Here is an 11996-nt window from a genome sequence, read left to right on the forward strand (position 1 = left end):
TTCCTTCCTTCTCCTTCTCCCTTCCCTTTTTCCTATTCCATGTGGGAGGAGGAATCCTACTAGGACTAGGGAGTCCTAGTAGGACTCCACTCTTGGGCGCGCCCTATGAGGGTCGGCCTCCTCCTCCCTTCATCCTTTATATACGTGGCCAAGGGGCACCCCATAGACACACAAGTTGATCATTTACCTTTTAGCCGTGTGCGGTGCCCCCCTCCACCATAATCCACCTCGGTCATGTCGTAGCGGTGCTTAGGCGAAGCCCTGCGTCGGTAGCATCATCATCACCGTCATCACGCCGTCGCGCTGATGGAACTCTCCCTCGAAGATCTGCTGGATCGGAGTTCGTGGGACGTCACCGAGCTGAACGTGTGCTGAACTCGGAGGTGTCGTGCGTTTGGTACTTGGATCAGTCGGATCGTGAAGACGTACGACTACATCAATCCCGTTCTCATAACGCTTCCGCTTACGGTCTACGAGGGTACGTGGAAGACATTCTCCCCTCTCGTTGCTATGCATCACCATGATCTTGCGTGTGCGTAGGAAATTTTTGAAATTACTATGTTCGCCAACAGTGGCATCCGAGCCAGGTTTGTGCGTAGATGTTATATGCACGAGTAGAACACAAGTGAGTTGTGGGCGATACAAGTCATACTGCTTACCAGCATGTCATACTTTGATTCGGCGGTATTGTTGGATGAAGCGGCCCGGACCGACATTACGCGTACGCTTACGCTTACGCGAGACTGGTTCTACCGACGTGCTTTGCACACAGGTGGCTGGCGGGTGTCAGATTCTCCAACTTTAGTTGAATCGAGTGTGGCTACGCCCGGTCCTTGTGAAGGTTAAAACAACACATACTTGACGAAATATCGTTGTGGTTTTGATGCGTAAGTGAGAACGGTTCTTGCTAAGCCCGTAGCAGCCACATAAAACTTGCAACAACAAAGTAGAGGACGTCTAACTTGTTTTTGCAGGGCATGTTGTGATGTGATATGGTCAAGACATGATGAGATATAAATTGTTGTATGAGATGATCATGTTTTGTTAAAGTTATCGGCAACTGGTAGGAGCCTTATGGTTGTCTCTTTATTGCATAAGATGCAAGTACCACGAAATTGCTTTACTTTATCTCTATGCGATAGCAATAGTTGCAAAAGCAATAGGTGGTGAAACGACCATGTGAAGACACGTTGATAAAAGATCAAGATGATGGAGATCATGGTGTCATGCCGGTAACAATAAAGATCATGACGATACTTTGGAGATGGAGATCAAAGGCGCAAGATGATCATGGCCATACATGTCACATATTTTGATTGCATGTGATGTTTATCTTTTATACATCTTATTTTTCTTAGTTCGGCGGTAGCTTTATAAGATGATCCCTTACTAAAATTTCAAGGTATAAGTGTTCTCCCTGAGTATGCACCGTTGCGACAGTTCTTCGTGCTGAGACACCACGTGATGATTGGGTGTGATAAGCTCTACGTTCACATACAACGGGTGCAAGCCAGTTTTGCACACACAGAATACTCGGGTTAAACTTGACGAGCCTAGCATATGCAGATATGGCCTCGAAACACTGGAGACCGAAAGGTTGAGCGTGAATCATATAGTAGATATGATCAACATAGTGATGTTCACCATTGAAAACTACTCCATCTCACGTGATGATCGGACATGGTTTAGTTGATTTGGATCACGTGATCATTTAGATGACTAGAGGGATGTCTATCTAAGTGGGAGTTCTTAAGTAATATGATTAATTGAACTTTAATTTATCATGAACTTAGTCCAGGTAGTATTAGCATATCTATGTTGTAGATCAATAGCTCACGTTTAGCTCCCCTGTTTTATTTTTGATATGTTCCTAAAGAAAAATAAGTTGAAAGATGTTAGTAGCAATGATGCGGATTGGATCCGTGATCTGAGGATTATCCTCATTGCTGCACAGAAGAATTATGTCCTTGATGCACCGCTAGGTGACGGACCTATTGCAGGAGAAGATGCAGACGTTATGAACGTTTGGCAAAGCTCGGTATGATGACTACTTGATAGTTTAGTGCACCATGCTTTACGGCTTAGAACCGGGACTTCAAAAATGTTTTCAACACCACGGAGCATATAAGATGTTCCAAGAGTTGAAATTGATATTTCATACTCATGCCCGTGTCAGGAGGTATGAGACCTCTGGCACTATTTTGCCTACAAGATGGAGGAGCATAGCTCAACCAGTGAGCATGTACTCAGATTGTCTGAGTACTACAATTGCTTGAATCAAGTGGGAGTTAATCTTCCAGATAAGATAGTGATTGACAGAGTTCTCTAGTCACTATCACCAAGTTAGTAGAACTTCGTGATGAACTATAATATGCAAGGGATAACGGAAACGATTCCCAAGCTCTTCGTGATGCTGAAATCGACGAAGGTAGAAATCAAGAAAAGCATCAAGTGTTGATGGTTGACATGACCGCTAGTTTCAAGAAAAAGGGTAAAGGGAAGAAGGGGAACTTCAAAAAGAACGGCAAGCAAGTTGCTGCTCAAGTGAAGAAGCCCAAGTCTGGACCTAAGCTTGAAACTAAGTGCTTCTACTGCAAAGGAAATGGTCACTGGAAGTGGAACTGCCCTAGATACTTGGCGGATAAGAAGAATGGCAAAGTGAACAAAGGTATATTGGATATACATGTTATTGATGTGTACTTTACTAGTGTTTAATTATAGCAACCCCTCGGCATTTGATACTAGTTCAGTTGCTAAGAGTGTTAACTCGAAACGGGAGTTGCAGAATGAACAGAAACTAGTTAAGGGCGAGGTGACGATGTGTGTTGGAAGTAGTTCCAAGATTGATATGATCACCATCGCACACTCCCTATACTTTTGGGATTAGTGTTGAACCTAAATAAGTGTTATTTTGGTGTTTGCGTTGAGCATGAATATGATTTGATCATGTTTATTGCAATACGGTTATTCATTTAAGTTAGAGAATAATTGTTGTTCTGTTTACATGAATAAAACCTTCTATGGTCATACACCCAATGAAAATGGTTTGTTGGATCTCGATCGTAGTGATACACATATTCATAATGTTGAAGCCAAAAGATGCAAAGTTAATAATGATAGTGCAACTTTTTTGTGGCACTGCCGTTTAGGTCATATTGATGAAAAGCGCATGAAGAAACTCCATGCTGATGGGATTTTGGAATCACTTGATGCTTGCGAACCATGCCTTATGGGCAAGATGACTAAGACTCCGTTCTCCGGAACAATGGAGCAAGCAACTGACTTATTGGAAATAATACATACTGATGTGTGCGATCCGATGAGTGTTGAGGCTCGCGGCGGGTATCGTTATTTTCTGACCTTCACAGATGAACTGAGCAGATATGGGTATATCTACTTGATGAAACATAAGTCTGAAACATTTGAAAAGTTCATATAATTTCAGAGTGAAGTGTAAAATCATCGTAACAAGAAAATAAAGTTTCTATGATCTGATCGTAGAGGAGAATATTTGAGTTACGAGTTTGGTCTTCATTTGAAACAATGCGGAATAGTTTCACAACTCACGCCACCTAGAACACCACAGCGTAATGGTGTGTCCGAACATCGTAACCGTACTTTATTAGATATGGTACAATCTATTATGTCTCTTACCGATTTACCACTATCGTTTTGGGGTTATGCATTAGAGACAGCTGCATTCACGTTAAAAAGGGCACCATCTAAATCCGTTGAGACAACACCATATGAACTGTGGTTTGGCAAGAAACCAAAGTTGTCGTTTCTTAAAGTTTGGGGTTGCGATGCTTATGTGAAAAAGTTTCATCCTGATAAGCTCAAACCCAAAAAGGAGAAATGTGTCTTCATAGGATACCCAAAGGAGACAGTTGGGTACACCTTCTATCACAGATCCGAAGGCAAGACATTCGTTGCTAAGAATAGATCCTTTCTAGAGAAGGAGTTTCTATCGAAAGAAGTGAGTGGGAGGAAAGTAGAACTTGATGAGGTAACTGTACCTGCTCCCTTATTGGAAAGTAATTCATCACAGAAATCTGTTCCAGTGACTCCTACACCAATTAGTGAGGAAGCTAATGGTGATGATCATGTAACTTCAGATCAAGTTACTACCGAACCTCGTAGGTCAACCAGAGTGAGATCCACACCAGAGTGGTACGGTAATCCTGTTCTGGAGGTCATGTTACTTGACCATGATGAACCTACGAACTATGAGGAAGCGATGATGAGCCCAGATTCCACGAAATGGCTTGAGGCCATGAAATCTGAGATGGGATCCATGTATGAGAACAAAGTGTGGACTTTGGTTCACTTGCCCGATTATCGGCAAGCCATAGAAAATAAATGGATCTTCAAGAGGTAGACGGACGCTGATAGTAGTGTTACTATCTACAAAGCTAGACTTGTCGAAAAAGGTTTTGACAAAGTTCAAGGTGTTGACTGCGATGAGATTTTCTCACTCATAGTGATGCTCACTACAAGAAATATGTCAACTTGTGACCCTCACTATTGGCCGCTGAAAGGTCATAGTTTTTCATTTGTGACCTTTTTGTGACCAAAAACAGAAGGTCAAAAGCTGGCAGTCGTAAACTGAAATTAACGACCTTCTCTGTGAGAAGGTCGTAGACGTTTATGACCAAAACAGAAGGTCATTGAACCCATGACCTTTTATTTTGGTCGCTAGCAGTCTGCCCAGGCCACGTCGGATCCGACGTGGCAAGCTGACATGGCAAAATTGCGACCAAATGAAAAGGTCGTTGACAAGAATCAGCCTGGTCCGATTAGGTGTTTACATGGGCCAGGCCCAACAATTCAGCCTTCTATATTTTTCCCCTATTAATTCTGGACAGCCACATGGGCCGAAGCCTACAATTCGGCCTTTTTATTTTCTGGGCTATGGCCTCTTATTTTCTACGCTGTGGCCTTTTATAGTCTATTTTTTTTGTATTTTTAGCCATTATATATTCAAGCTGGTCCCACTAGTCATATGGGTCCCACTTGTCAATTTCATCTACAAATTGGTCCCACATGTCAGAAATGTACAAATTAGACAGATTATTTTCATAAGTTGCCCCACTGGTTAGTTTCCATTTCAGAAGTTTTCAAATTACATACATAACCAATATTTCAAAAAGAACAAAGAACACATAAAATTCATCAAATATACCACTAAATAAATCTATTACAATCTGTACAACACATATATGCTACAGTATGCTACTGTTCACTGAGTAGGACTTCATGGCTTCACACTTGTTTCACACTTCACGACTTCACACTTCACACTTGAGCTTCTGTAAAAGAGAAACCACCACAATTTTAAGTCTACAATACAACAATTGATACTAATCAAGGATAAAAACAAAAACAAGTAATAGGTTCAAATGAGAAGGCAGCATGAAACTAGTGATACAAAAACATGCAGAAAACACTACAATGTAATACTGTTGTATATTCATATCAGCGCAAAATCAGCACTATTATATAGAGAAAATGATATGCCCCCTTTTAATAAAACTGTAGTGTATGCTAGTGACAGAACAAGGGATTGTAGTGTATGCTAGTGACAAAACAAGGGATAAGACTAATATGATGTGCCAGATTGCCAGCAGCAGTGCTTACATGCGTCTTCATATTTCAAAACGACCAATAGACTAGTTAGCTGGCAAAACACTAAAGAAGGCATAGACAGAAACGAAGGTAACATGCATCACATCAAAAAAATAGTAAGCACTGAACCTACATCATATCTATAGTAACATCACCAATCAGGTTGCATGTGTATACTAGAAATCAAGAATTGAAAGGACTTCAACTTGTTTCGAATATCTTGCCTCTGTTGCTCCCAGTGCAGTAGAGAAATGGTCAAGCAGTGAGCGCTTCGCCTCATGGACTTGGCAGTGCACAATAGATTTCGGGATGGAGCATAAATAGAATACCTGAAAAAGAACAATAAAGAGCTATACAGTTAAGTAAGCATCCTTGGCTGTACAAATAAGTGGAGAGAACAATAAAGAGCTATACAGTCTAGAATTTTGGTTGAGAAACAGTAACTTTATGTAAAGTCGCTTGAAAACAGAAAACACCTTACAAGCTTGTGAAGCCTACCATGATTTCAAAAGCATGGGTTATCTAATCTTTTATGCCATCCTCCCAAAATTTGGCTAGATGATTCTGCAACTGTAGTTGTACCCAGCTGCTCAAAATATAAACATATAGATGAGTGCTTCTCACATGTCACCAGAGGTAAATAGAAATACACATAAATGAATGAACAGGGGCATATTCTACAGCAAGATGAACCAACAGAGATATATCTTGTAGCCTACAACAATCAAGTTAGAAATCACATCCATTTTCTAATTAACCAGCACCTAAATATATACATGCACTACTTCAGGAAATTTATGACCAGGAGATGTATTAATTGCAGATTACGAACTAATGTACTTGTACTCGATCTAGTTGAATAAATGCAGATTAAGTTCCTGGTACAGCCAGCTCCAACTTATGCTACTAGCTATTGATAGAAAAACACAGAGAGAGACAGAAAAACACACAGAAAGAGAGGGGGGAGGAGATCCAGCGACAGTATGACTACAACAGGCGACCCCCAGGGAAGATCTGGCGCCCCGTGGATTGGTCAACCCCAGGATCTCACGCGCGCCTGCGTTGCTGAGGCCGTCCATCTCGCCCGCGAGCTTGATGGTCCCGGCCCCCACGACGACCAAGTCGTGATCCATGCGGAGCTCCACCTCCTGCACGGCTGATCCATGCTCCAGTGGAGGCTCGGGCTCCACCCTCGAATCCAGCGGCGCCTATACAAAGATAGTGTAAGCTCTGGTAACAAGAAAAGAAACTTAGGAAAGTCAAACTGGTATAAATCAAATTCAGAAGAGAGTTTACATTATACCTAGCATAGCAAATGAGGATGGCCAAAGCTGAATAAGTTTTTTAGGAACCATGGACAGTGGGGGAAAGCCCCCCACTGACTTTAAATTAGCAAGATTGTTGAGTGAAAGCTGAATAAGTTACGTGGCTCGAATGGTCGGCATCCCTCGGATCTCATAGCTACTGGACATCATGGATGAACTACAGCGAACTAGTTATAGCCACAGGCCACATGTACAAAGAATATACTAAAATGGCTTGAAGCTAAAACTAATCGACCATTCATCTTCGGCAGTGCAATTTTTTATTATGCAGTACAAAGATTATTATGCAGCATCTAAAATTGGCCACAACCTTAAAGGTTATTATGCAGCATCTAAAATTAGCCAACTCTACAAAACAGTGGAGGAAGCATAGGTCTGAACCCAAACAAATTTATATCAACTAATACACTATATTCCTCCCATAAAAAAACACTAATATTCTAGTAGAGAGTTAAATTAGTTCATCATGAACTAGTTTCCAACAACATAATATAGGTGAACCCACTAAACTTATGCAAACTTTATGGAAAGTTCCCAGAATTCTGAAGTTGCAACATTTCAAACATAACTCAAACTGAAACAACTCTTCTGCATTTGATTAGTTTCCGTGTTCTATCAAAGCACATAATTTCCAGGTTCAGTGATTAGTTTACATAGCTGATCAGATAATTAATGGAGCTGGTTACTAAAGTATGTGTGTGAACAGATCTAGTTGATAGTACCTCGGCATCTTAATTAATGAGTTAACTGTTCCCTGAAGTATATAGCACAAAACAACATCAAAACTATTGGCATACAGATGCTTTTGACCTAAACTCAACCAATGATTTAGGCCTGATGCATGGTTTGGTTTGGCTCCATTTCAGACATTTTGGCGTACAGATGCATAAACTATTGGCATACAGATGCATAAAGATTCTACACAGTGAGAGTATATTTTTTGGAGAAATATATATGAACTCCAACTCTTGCTGGTTATAAAAGCTCTAGACCTGATGCATGGTTTGGTTTGGCTCCATTTCAGACATTTTGGAGCCATGCATGCAAGTGCAAAAACGAACAGTGCACCCTCCACTCAATCATCAACGGCGCACTGTTTCCTTCCATGATCCAACTATACTCATGGACAGATGCTGCATACTTGTGCATGATTAGAACGAAAGGATAATTCATCACTAATGCAGAGGAATCTTTTTGTTTATTCATATTTTGGAGCTTCCTCAGCAGGGGCAGGGGCGGCATGGAGGTGGCCATGGCACGCATCGGCTTGGACAAGCTGCTGCTACAGCTGCTGCTCAAGAAGACGTCCGTGCACGCCATCACGAAGGTCTTGAGCACGGCGCTGCACGGGTTCTTCACTGTCTTCAAGACCCCCAGCACCACCTTTTCCCTTCCAATCAGCACCCGCGGATGGACGGACGATTCTCGGGTCAGATCCCCAACGGAATTCGTCAAAATAGAAGCCAAGAGCAGCAACGACAGAGGGGATCGAAGAACTTACAGGATGGGGGCGAGGAGGGCGGGGTGGTGGATGGCGAGGAGGCGCACGTCGTTGAGGGCCTCGCAGACCATGACCCAGTCCCTGGAGTCGAGCCCGTGGATAGCGCGCGGGGCAACCGTGGCGGATCTGGTCGCGCCAGGGCGGCTGCCTGACCAGCTCGCTCGATCACCCTACATCTTCTCTTCCTCTTCTGGTGAGGGCAGGGGAGGGGAGGGGACGAGAGAGGGTACGGGAGTGGCGGCTGTCGGGGAGATACCGGAGGTCATGGCCACCGGCCGGATGTGAGGGGATCGGCAGTGTGTGGCGGCGGTGATGTGGGAGGGGATTCGTCTCTGAACTGAATCGAATCGGGGTTGGGTTGGGTTGGGTTGAGGAGCAAGGGAGGGAGGTCGCCGGTGGTGATGGGGTTAGGGGAGGTCGCCGGTGGGGGTGGGGTTGGGTGTCGGCGGCGGGATTGGAAATGAATCGAGGGTGGGGAAGGCGCGGATCCGGAAGCAACGCGGCGGATCTGGCTGCCGCCTCCGCCTGACCTGCTGCTGCTCGACCGGGGAGAGAAGGTGAGGAGGGGGTTTCACGGCGGCGGTGTGGGGGAGGGCATAGGCCGGCGGCAGTGGCGACGATGTGGGTGGGAATCGGGACAGGAAGAAGGCGTGGTGGAGGTGGGTGGCGGGTGCGCGAGGGAAGGGGAGGGGAGAGGTGGATCGCTAGGGTTAGTTGTGCGAGAGAGAGAGGGGGGTTTGCTGTGTGAGAGAGAGAGAGTGGAGGGGTGGATGGATGGATGGACAGATGTTTGCCATGTCATTGATCCATGCCACAGCTGGTTCCACCAATCAGAATTAAGCAATTTTTGCTTTTTCTCTTATAGTTTGTACCCTCTTATTCAGGCAAACATTTAACCTCTTATAGTTAGTTCAAATAAACCAATATTTTGTACATGTGTGTATTTAGGGATGACAAACAACGTTGATTTGGGAGGTTTTCATTTTCTTTGCTCAAAAGAACCATTTTCCATTTTCTGAGTGACCAAAATGTGTTTTTTTGTGAAGGAACTACCATACATTCGTTGCAAAATGGCACTAAATCATTTTTCTAAAATATCAGTCCATATTTAATGTATAATTGACCAAACGGTTGGGTGTCAAAAGCTTTTATCCACCTCTGGTGAAAAAGACAAATTTCCGCCGATTCAGTAGGAAGCGGGTCAAATTTGAACTATAGCTACCTCATAGTTTGCTCTTTATTTTTTCCAAAAATCATTTCTAGGTAAAGAAGTATCTATTTAATCACAGAAACACCAAAAAAATGCCCAGATTCAACCACTACCTAGGAACGGTCATGCCCGCCGTTTTGACCGCATTTTGAAACGGGCATAAAAAATTCAAAAAAAATAAAAAATTGGAAAACCTCCGCATTGTGTCATCATATGTGACCAAGTTTCCAGGAAAAATAATAAACTTGTAATACGGCAATTATTTTAAAAAAGTGTTCTCAGAAATGAGCTATGATCTGTGAAGATTCATGGCTTTCAAGCCAAATGATCAATCTTATGGCCACATTCATGGCATAGTTTGTTGAAATGATCTCATCTTGTGCACAAGGGTGCATATTGAAATGGCAAACAATGTTGCCTAAGGAAGTTTTCACTTTCGTTGGACGAAAAAACCATTTTCCAATTTTCGAGTGCCCAAAAGGAGGTTTTTTTGTGAAGAACCTACCAAATAATTGTTGCAAAATTGGACCAAATCATTTTTCTAAAATACTAGGCCATATTTAATGCACAATTGACCAAATGGTTGGGTGTAAAAAGTTTTGATCCACCTCTCGTGAAAAAGACAAATTTCCGTCGATTTAGTTAGAAGCGGGTCAAATTTGAACTGTAACTGCCTTGTAGTTTGCTCTTTATTTTTTCCAAAAATCATTTCTAGGTAAATAAGTATCTATTTAATCAGAGAAACACCAAAAAAATTCCAAGATTCAACCACTAGCTAGGAACGGTCATTCCCACCGTTTTGACCGCATTTTGAAACGGGGATAAAAAATTCAAAAAAATCAAAAAATTGGAAACCTTCGCATTGTGTCATTATATGTGGCCAAGTTCCCAGGAAAAATAACAAACTTGTAATACGGCAATTATTTTAAAAAAGTGTTCTCAAAAATGAGCTATAACGTGTGGAGATCAATGGCTTTCAAGCCAAATGATCAATCTTATGGCCACATTCATGGCATAGTTTGTTCAAATGATCTCATATTGTGCACAAGGGTGCATATTGGAATGGCAAACAATGTTGCCTAAGGCTGTTTTCATTTTCTTTGGACGAAAAAACCATTTTCCATTTTTCGAGTGCCCAAAAGGAGGTTTTTTGTGAAGGACCTCCCAAATAATTGTTGCAAAATTGGACCAAACCATTTTTCTAAAATACTAGGCCATATTTAACGCACAATTGACCAAATGGTTGGGTGTAAAAAGTTTTGATCCACCTCTCGTGAAAAAGACAAATTTCTGCCGATTTAGTTGGAAGCGGGTCAAATTTGAACTGTAGCTGCCTTGTAGTTTGCTATTTATTTATTCCAACAATCATTTCTAGGTACATAAGTATCTATTAAATCATAGAAACACCAAAAAAATTCCAAGATTCAACCACTAGCTAGGAACGGTCATTCCCGCCGTTTTGACCGCATTTTGAAACGAGGTTAAAAAATTCAAAAAAATCAAAAAATTGGTAAACCTTCGCATTGTGTTATTATATGTGGCCAAGTTCCCAGGAAAAATAACAAACTTGTAATACGGCAATTATTTTAAAAAAGTGTTCTTAGAAACGAGCTATCACGTGTGGAGATCAATGGCTTTCAAGCCAAATGATCAATCTTATGGCCACATTCATGGCATAGTTTATTCAAATGATCTCATATTGTGCACAAGGGTGCATATTGGAATGGCAAACAATGTTGTCTAAGGAAGTTTTCATTTTCTTTGGACGAAAAAACCATTTTCCATTTTTCGAGTGCCCAAAAGGAGGTTTTTTGTGAAGGACCTCCCAAATAATTGTTGCAAAATTGGACCAAATAATTTTTCTAAAATATTAGGCCATGTTTATTGCACAATTGACCAAATGGTTGGGTGTAAAAAGTTTTGATCCACCTCTCGTGAAAAAGACAAATTTCCGCTGATTTAGTTGGAAGCGGGTCAAATTTGAACTGTAGTTGCCTTGTAGTTTGCTATTTATTTTTTACAAAAATCATTTCTAGGTACATAAGTATCTATTTAATCAGAGAAACACCAAAAAAATTCCAAGATTCAACCACTAGCTAGGAACGGTCATTCCCGCCGTTTTGACCGCATTTTGAAACGGGCATAAAAAATTCAAAAAAATCAAAAAATTGGGAAACATTCGCATTGTGTTATTATATGTGGCCAAGTTCCCAGGAAAAATAACAAACTTGTAATACGGCAATTATTTTAAAAAAGTGTTCTCAGAAATGAGCTATCACGTGTGGAGATCAATGGCTTTCAAGCTAAATGATCAATATTATGGCCACATTTATGG

General features: G+C 41.7%; 1 long non-coding RNA gene across 1 annotated transcript; it reads right to left on the reverse strand.

The window, feature by feature from the left end:
* Window positions 1-5713: 5713 nt before the first annotated feature.
* LOC141023396 (uncharacterized) lies at window positions 5714-9193 on the reverse strand. The gene is made up of 3 exons (XR_012184687.1): window positions 8452-9193; window positions 6124-6833; window positions 5714-5954 (listed from the first exon to the last, which is right to left on the reverse strand). It is a non-coding gene; the product is annotated as an uncharacterized lncRNA (long non-coding RNA).
* Between the last annotated feature and the right edge of the window lie 2803 nt (window positions 9194-11996).

This window comes from Aegilops tauschii, chromosome 5, assembly GCF_002575655.3.
Source record: "Aegilops tauschii subsp. strangulata cultivar AL8/78 chromosome 5, Aet v6.0, whole genome shotgun sequence".
Classification (NCBI taxonomy): Eukaryota; Viridiplantae; Streptophyta; class Magnoliopsida; order Poales; family Poaceae; genus Aegilops; species Aegilops tauschii.